General features: G+C 45.9%; 1 non-coding gene across 1 annotated transcript; it reads right to left on the reverse strand.

Moving 5' to 3' along the window:
• Positions 1-73, reverse strand: Trnae-uuc (transfer RNA glutamic acid (anticodon UUC)). Its single transcript has one exon. It is a non-coding gene; the product is annotated as a tRNA-Glu (tRNA).
• Between the last annotated feature and the right edge of the window lie 8678 nt (positions 74-8751).

An 8751-nucleotide genomic window follows, 5' to 3' on the forward strand; every position in this document is an offset into this window, starting at 1 on the left:
TGCCCAACATGGGGCTCAAACCCACAACCCTGAGATTGAAAGTCTCATGTTCTACCAACTGAACTAGCCAGGAAGTCTCATTCCGAGGATTCCTGGAGGAAGGATCACCATTTTAGGACTGAGGTAGAGGAAAGAGCCAGTGGTTTACTGCTATGCTTTTCTTGTCTTCAAGTTGAACCCTAATATCTATCTCTGGGTTTTTATTAATTATGCTGGACTCTTCCTCTAACCCAGTTGTTCCTCATTGTCCCAAACCAGAATCCAAACAAGCTCCAAAAAACATGGAATTCTCAGAGCCAAGGAACCAAATCTTCCGCTTGTTTTTCTCCATCAAGTTGTGGGGTGTCCTGCAGTCATGGCAACACATAGTGTTATCTGACCTGCTAAACCCACATCCCATTAGTGTGGGAGATCCTTCTGTATATGTATTGCTTTTATTGGTTAATGAATAAGGAAGCTGCTTTCAGCCAATGGCTTAACAAAATACAGCCAGGTTAAAAGAGATATAGGGAGAGTAGGTGGAGTTAGGGAGAAGCCATGTAGCCACCCTCAGGAGAGAGATGCACTGGAAACCTTGCTGGTAAGCCACAGCCACATGGTGATACATAGATTAATAGAAACTGGTTAATTTAAGACATAAGAGTTAGCCAGAAATATGCTTAAGCTATTGTCCAAAGAGTATTGGAATTAATACAGATTTCCATGTGGTTATTTCGGGAGTCTGGGAAGCCGGGACAAATGAGCAGCCTCCGCCAAAATCCCATGACTTTTCCCTGACTTTGGTCATCAGCCTTTCTCCTTCCTCTCACATATAATCTTCTGTCAGAACCCCTTCACCTTGTCTGTCACTGAAAACTGAGAAGACAAGGAGCTCTCCTGTTCCACATAAGCCAGTTCCCATCCATTGGGAAACATAAGCACTGAGCTGGGAAAACTAAGAGGATGCAGCCCCTCCAGGGAGGGAGAACTAGCAAAGTAGTGAGTGCTGTGCACATGGCCCTCGCATCTACAGTTAAATTGGTCGTGATCAATTCTTTATGTGAGAACACAATTTTTACTAACCTTAGATGGTGTCACTTCCCTTAAATGTCTACATTAGGTAATATAACTCTGCCTGCCAGCACACGCAGCTCTCAAGGGGCAGAGGCAGGTGGAACTCTATAAGTTCAAGGCCAGCCTAGTCTACATATAAGTTCCAGGACAGCCAGGGCAACATATTGGACCACATCTAAAAAAAGTTATAAGTAAAACTCCAGATTCCCCACCCTGTACAGTGTTGCTGTGGACATTTGAGGTCATGTCTGCATGCTTCTGCTTCTGCTAAAGTATCTGATTTTACTCATTAGCAGCTACTCAACCAGACACCAGACATTGTAACAACTGAGGACACAGCCGTCCTCACAGCTGTCTGCACAGACGTCACCCTAGGGACCTGAGAGGACAGAGCCCACTCAGCAGTAACAGTGCAGATTTCCATTCCCTAAGACAGGATCCATGCAGGACGTGGGGTAAGGTGGAGGGAAGCCGAGGCAGACTCATTCAGTTGTCTCATGGGAGTTGTGAACGCAGTCGTATGGAAGACTGGCCCAGCAGCAGATGGTGCAGATCGTTAACGTGTGTCCTCTGAAACCAGACTGCCCGGTGCCAACTGTGGTTTCATGTAGTAATAGGAGTGGCAGGGCTGCGTCCCCGGCACCCTGGCCGCCTGCTAGCTTATGCTCCAAAATAACAACACACAAACTGTATTCATTTAAACACTGCTTGGCCCTTTAGCTCTAGCCCTTACAGGCTAATTCTCACATCCCGATCAACCCATCTCTAATAATCCGTGAGCACCGGTCCTACTGGGAAAGATTCAGCATGTCTGACCTGGCGGCTTGCTTCATCGCGTGGGCCTAAGAGAGCAGAGCTCTCGTGTCGGCCCTGGAGATGGGAGCATGGCGTCTCTGCTCCAGAGAGCAGAGCTGTCAGTCTGAGCTCACTTCCTCTTCCTCCCAGCATTCTGTTCTGTTTACTCCACCCACCTATGTTTTAACCTATGAGGGCCAAGCAGTTTCTTTATTGCTTAACCAATGAAATCAACAGATTGACATATGACACTCCCACATCAGTTTCGTCTCTCACTCGTGTGACTCCACACAGGTTCTTAGCCCTTCTGCCCCAGCTTCCTCTCCCCTAATGGGAATGGTGATTGTCTCAGTACCACACTCCGGGAGACAGTATTTGTAAGTGGACAGCAAGGTACTTGGCAAGAGGTGCACTCCCCACAATAGAAGTAGGAAAACAGTAGATGAGAAACAGCAACGGTGAGACACTGGAAAGGCACCTGCCCACGTGTCTGACCCAAAAGGACACTTGTGGGTTTGGGAACAGGGCCCCAGTTCCAAGAACATGGGACAGAAAGAAGCTAAGTCTCATTTGGGTTTTGTTTTTAAGTTGAGTGGGATGAAGGACTGGACCAGAAGTCATTTTTGCCTGCCCTCCACAGCCCTCTGGACTCCTTGAGGACAAAGTGGCTTAGCTGTTTCTCCCGTCCCCAGCTCTCTTCTCGTACCGAGCAAACCATGAAATCCTGTGTGAGAATCAGCTGCCAGCCATGCCTTCTCATTGGTTAGCGCCGAGACCAGGAACAGCACACAGTGACTCTGAGCCGGTCTCATCCCGTTACACGGTCTCCTAGATTTCCTCACAGGGAAGCACACTGAGGCTGTGACCCTGAATCCTCACCTCTACCATAGCTGATGGAGACCACCCTGGGATTAGGGTCCATGATCTGATTGTGACTTAGAGTGGCTTGTGTCCCCCAGTCCTGTCACTGATCCCACTGCCTCCCCTTGAAACCATGTAATTTTGTAGACACAAGAGCAGACACCTCAGAAGGCATGAGGGGACTTTCCACAGCAGTTTCCCTTCCCCAAACGCTAACATTCAGGCCTCACACTTAGCACTGAAGCTGAAATAGAGACACTGATGACAAGGAGGCTTTACAGACTGTGGTTTCTGATCCAGCCAATGAGAGAGGAGGGTGAGGCAGCATCACCTGTCTCCAGCAGACGAAGTCACCAAGACTGCCAGCAGGAAACCCAGAAGAGCAGCTAGGGGAAAGCAGCATAAAATAAGAGATACGTGAGATTATTAGGAAATTACAGATATGTGGGATGGGGTCCTAAGAGAAGATGTGTCACATTCTAAGATTTAAAGAAATTTAATCAAAATCTCCAGAGTATTTTTTAATATAAGATTGATGCTGTATTGCTTTTATTTGTGTCTATGTCCATGTGTCTGTGTGAGTGAATGTCACGTGTGTGCAGATGCTCATAGAGGCCAGAGAGGGACTCTCCTCCTTCTCCAGCTGCTTCCTGTAGACCAGGCTGACCTCAAACTCAGAGATCCTGCTGCCTCGGCCTCCCGAGTGCTGGGATTAAAGACGTGTGCCACAACTTTATCAAATTTGGTTTGTTTGTTATATTTATGTATTATTTCATGTGTATGAATGTTTGGCTGCATGTATGTGTACCATGTGTGTGTCTGGTGTCTGAGAAACCCAGGGGGTGTCAGATATCCTGGGACTGGAGTTACAGATGTCTGTGGGTCACTGTGTGGAGCTGGGAAGTGAACCCAGGTTCTCTCCAAGAACCAAAAGTGTCTTTAACCATCGCTTCAGGTCTTTCTCAAGCATTGGTTTTAAGCGTGTAACTTTCCCATCTCAGATCAGGATCGTCACATTAAAGCAGACTCAAGCTCCTCTGTCTCACGCTTCTTTGCTTCTGCAGCATCCAAAACCACCTCTCTTCAGCAGCAACCACTGGAACCCTGGTGGAGCAGTCAGTGAGGCTCGCCTTTCCCAGTCCAGACCTGTGAGCCTGGGACAGGACCGTGTGCCCTGAGTGTCAGCAGCACAGTGTGACCACCCGCTGGTGTGTGGTCGAATTCACAATCAAAGCTGTGGCTGTCTCGGGAATGCCATGGGGTAATGTGTTTTGTCACAGTTTGATGTAAAACAAAGACCAAATGGGACTCGAGTCTGACCCTGTGGCAGTGGGGATTCTGAGGTTAGGAAAACACCTCGTTAGCGGTCTCTGTTTTATCCATCTGTCGTCTGCCTCCCACAGCTTCTGCCCTAGCTCCTCCCTCTGCCTTGTCTCCTCTGTCTCCCCGTGAAATCACCAAATCTACTAAACACCCACAGTCTCTCTCTCTCTCTCTCTCTCTCTCTCTCTCTCTCTCTCTCTCTCTCTCTCTCTCTGTGTGTGTGTGTGTGTGTGTGTGTGTGTGTGTGTGTGTGTGTCTCCAAGCTGTTGTGGCTCAGTGGTCGAACACTTCCCTAGCACACTCAAGCCCTGGAGTTTGATTCCTGTGCTGACTAATTCTGTGTTAACTTGACACAGCTGGAGTCATCTGAGATGAGGGAAGTTCAGCTGAGAAAACGCCTCCATGAGATCTGGCTGTAGAGCATTTTCCTAACTAGTGATTGATGGGTCCAGCCCATTGTAGGTGGTGTCATCTCTGGCTGGTGGTCCTGGGTTCTATAAGAAAGCAGGCTGAATGATTCATGGTGAGCAACCCAGTGAGCAGCTCCCCTCCATGGCCTCTGCCTCAGCCCCTGCCCCCAGGTTCCTGCCCTGTTTCAGTCCCTGTGCTGACCTCCTGTGGTGATGAACAGTGCTGTGGAAGCATAAGCCAGATCAACCCTCTCCTCCCCAGACTGTTTGGTCATGGCATTTCCTCACAGCAATAGTGACCCTGACTAGGACAATGCCCAGCAGTGGAGAAAGAAACAAAAACAGAAGCAAAGGAACGCAGTACTTCTACAGAACACTGGTTCCCACAGTAACTGAGAAGAAACAGCAGGAGGCTTCTAAACTCCCAGGGATCAGAAGGAAACTGGTGAAACTCCCGTCTGCAGATGGGATGAAGGACCACTCGAGAGAGTGGATCTGAGACTCCCTAGAGCAGAGCCACGTCCACCCAGGACTAGATGGGTGAGACATGGGGAGGGGGCAGCTGGCCGGTGTGGGAGGACTGGCCTTCCCCTGTCAGGTTAATGACTATGAGAGAGTGGAGTGTCCCCTGTCTTCAAAATCTAATCAAGGAATATTTTGTTCCATAGTCGTTTTCTTGACTGTTCGATGCCATTTTTGCAAAGCCCTTAATATGTTTTTAAGTCATTTTGGTATATCACCCATTTGTGACTAAGTTTTCTTTTATGATTTTGTTATTTTCTTTTCTCCTGTCAAGTCAACTTTCATTTTGTGTCTTCCTGTTTCCTACCCACTTAATTTCTGGGTTTCTCATTCTTAATTTGGATTTTTTCCTTCGAGCAGTGAATGCACGCACGGTCCACTCTGGCCTCGCTGCTGTAGCTGTGGCTCCTCTTTTTGTCCTTAGTGTTGGAGACGATGTGCACCGGTTAACAGCAGCTTTGATCACATCTATAGCTTTGTATTCTATTTGTTTCTATTTTCCTTTATTAACCAGAACAGTTAAGTGTATAAGTACAGCCAAGGCTTTCTGGGTTTCTTAGCTCAAGGTCGCCCTCTAGTGTTTCCACAGCGCAGTACCGTTTCATTAACTGTGGGGAAGTCGGTGTCCTCTGATTTTATGATTTTGTTTCTGGAAATAAATAATGTTCCCCACTCACTCCCTTTTTCTCTTTAAAGCTATGATTCTCGGAGTTTCCACCCTTGAAGCCGTCACTTCACTCCCTGGATTAATGCTTCCCCAAGATCTTTCCCGCCGGTTTTCCCGCCCAGTTTGCCCTCGTCAGACCCCACAGCAACAGCAGGAGACAGCACAGCTGGGAAGACCTCAGACTTGTTCCCATAACGACCCCGTTCAGAACGGAAGGTTCTATTTTTGAGACAGGCTCTCACCATGTAGCTCTGGCTGTTCTGGGAATCACTGTGTAGACCAGGCTGGCCCCAGACTCTTTGGCTCCCGGATGCTGGGATTAAAGCTGTGTGCCAACACAATGGGCTGGAAGGTCATTGTTGCAAAGATGATTTTCTCTCTATCCATTACCCCCAGCCCCTCCAATCTCTTCTCCAGGTTTTATTGTGCATCCATGTGCTTTGCTGGGGTGAAGGATGTCGCCTTGTGGATGTGTTAAGTCGAACATCATCGTATTCCTCCCACCTACGCTGTCCCTCACAGTCCGCATTCCTTGTCGGCCTCAGAAAGTAAACCCTGAGTGTGGTGGAATTGAGAACAAAGTTAGATGAACAACGCATCAAAGTGATCAGAATCTAGTACTCCATAAGTACTCCTTATGGAAAAATTAATTGCTATAAAGGTGTATATTGATGCAGAAGAGGTGTTTAGAATTAACCATGTGCCCTTTTACCATAAGAAGGTTGAAAAAAGAAACACGTTAAACCTAGGGAAAGCAAAAGAGGATAAAAAGATGAATTATTAAAAATTAGAGAAAAAAATTATAAAGGAAAACTGATAAGTAGAAAAGAATAAAAATTTAAACTAGAGACATTTCATTGAAGACACTAATAAAATTATAAACTCCTATGAAATAAGAAATTCATACATGCCACCAATGAGAAAGTGGAAGGCAGGCCTGCGGCTGCAGTCACACAAACACTAAGTGGATAAGACAGGAGCATTTAATAACCTTGTGCCAACAACTCAACAAGAAGATAGAAACATAAATGGCCTGTGGCCAAATAAGGACAAAACAGTATCTAGAGCCAGGTGAGACCATGTGGGAAAATAGCACAGTTCTTCTCTGACAGGGTAGATCTCCTTAGAGGAGACTCTATGGTGGAAAAATCACACACACAACACAACACACGCGCATATTACACACACATGACACAACACATACCATACACACAACACATCACACACCACACATATATATAAACATACACCATACACACCACATATACACCTCACACACAACACACATACACACAAAACTTACACAATATAAACACACATCCTCACATACCACACATACTACACATGCACACAAAATCTACATACACATACACCACATACATTACACAGACACTGTAGTAATAAGAGCGGCGGGGCTGTGTTCCCAGTACCCCGGCCGCCTGCTTGCTTATGGCTGAAATAGCCCAGCTAGCTCAGTCGGTAGAGCATGAGACTCTTAATCTCAGGGTCATGGGTTCGTGCCCCACGTTGGGCGCCATTTGTAGTAATAAGAGCGGCGGGGCTGCGTTCCCAGCAAGACACCACACATACAAACACAAATCGAGCACATCATACATACACACCACACTTACTACACATACAGACACCACACACACACACAAAACACACAACCAAACATACACACACAATACATACACCACATCACACCACACACATACACACACCACACATACACAGGCACACAACACACACACAAAACAAAAAACACAACACACATGACACACCACACATACACACACACACGCAAAACACACATTCCACACACATCCCACCACACATACATATGCACACAAAACACAAACACCACACATATGACACACACCACACACACCCACTCACCAGTAATATAGGGTTAGGCAGAAATTAGACCAGTTTCAGACCTGAAACTAGAAGCCTTGAAGTGAAGATCTCACACCTGAGACACAAACCCAGACAAGGAGAAAGAGTTTGGTGACTCATGGAAAAGTGCAGACCCCATGAAAAGAAAGGTGGGGGCAGTGATCCATTGGGGAGTGGGTTTCTGAAACTGGAGAACAGAAGCAGATATGTCTCACTGCTGAGAAAAGTCTAAGTTCTTAAAACATTTTAAAACATAGCAGCCTGGCAGTGGAGGTGCGAGCCTTAATCCCAGCACTCGGGAGACAGAGGCAGGTGGATCTCTCTGAGTTCGAGGCCTAGCAGCCTGGCAGTGGAGGTGCGAGCCTTAATCCCAGCACTCGGGAGACAGAGGCAGGTGGATCTCTCTGAGTTCGAGGCCAGCCTGGTCTACAAGAGATAGTTACAGGGCAGGATTCGAAGCTACAGAGGAACCCTGCCTTGAAAACCCACAAATAAATAAATAAATAAATAAATTTTTAAAATTAAAAAAAAATGGATTGTAGCCCTTTTGTGAACCCTGAATTGGCTGAGAGAGTCTGTTGGATATGTAAACTGTAAAAAGACCGGAAGGACAAAACAAGAAAGTAGTAAAACTTGAGAGAGAACAGCAGGGTGAGAACAACAAAGAGAACATATGAGTGTTCTTCCTTCCCTGACCTTCTTTTGTGTCCTGCTTGTCCAATTAGCACAGCATATGGTCAGGAGTCAAGGTTAGGACATTTTCTTACCCAGTGAGTTACTTTTGCCACAAAGAAAGTAAACTCTGTGTGGAATTTCCTTGATGCCCATTATCTTCTTCTCTGAAGTGGATTGGTGCTGCCAGGAGCAGACATGTCTCATTGTCCTAAAAAAGAAAACCTGTTATTAAAACATCTTAAATGACATATCCTATAGACCTCTGAAGTGTTTGAGGATGAGATGTCTATTTAGAATGTGTCTCTGTTTAATCTTGAATATATGTCTAATGTGACTACAAGTTCTGTTGTAATAGGTGACTAGTTACTAACCTGCATTTCCTTGTTATCCTAAACAGTTACTACCAATAAATATCAATAACTAGAAATTTGCATTACATTGCTAAGTGAACCATATAGGTACAGTGAGAAATGTATGTACATTAAGTTTTAATAAGATTAATCTTAAATTGCATCAATATATACAAAATTTCAATCCAATATAAAA

Source organism: Microtus pennsylvanicus, chromosome 7, assembly GCF_037038515.1.
Source record: "Microtus pennsylvanicus isolate mMicPen1 chromosome 7, mMicPen1.hap1, whole genome shotgun sequence".
Taxonomy (NCBI): domain Eukaryota; kingdom Metazoa; phylum Chordata; class Mammalia; order Rodentia; family Cricetidae; genus Microtus; species Microtus pennsylvanicus.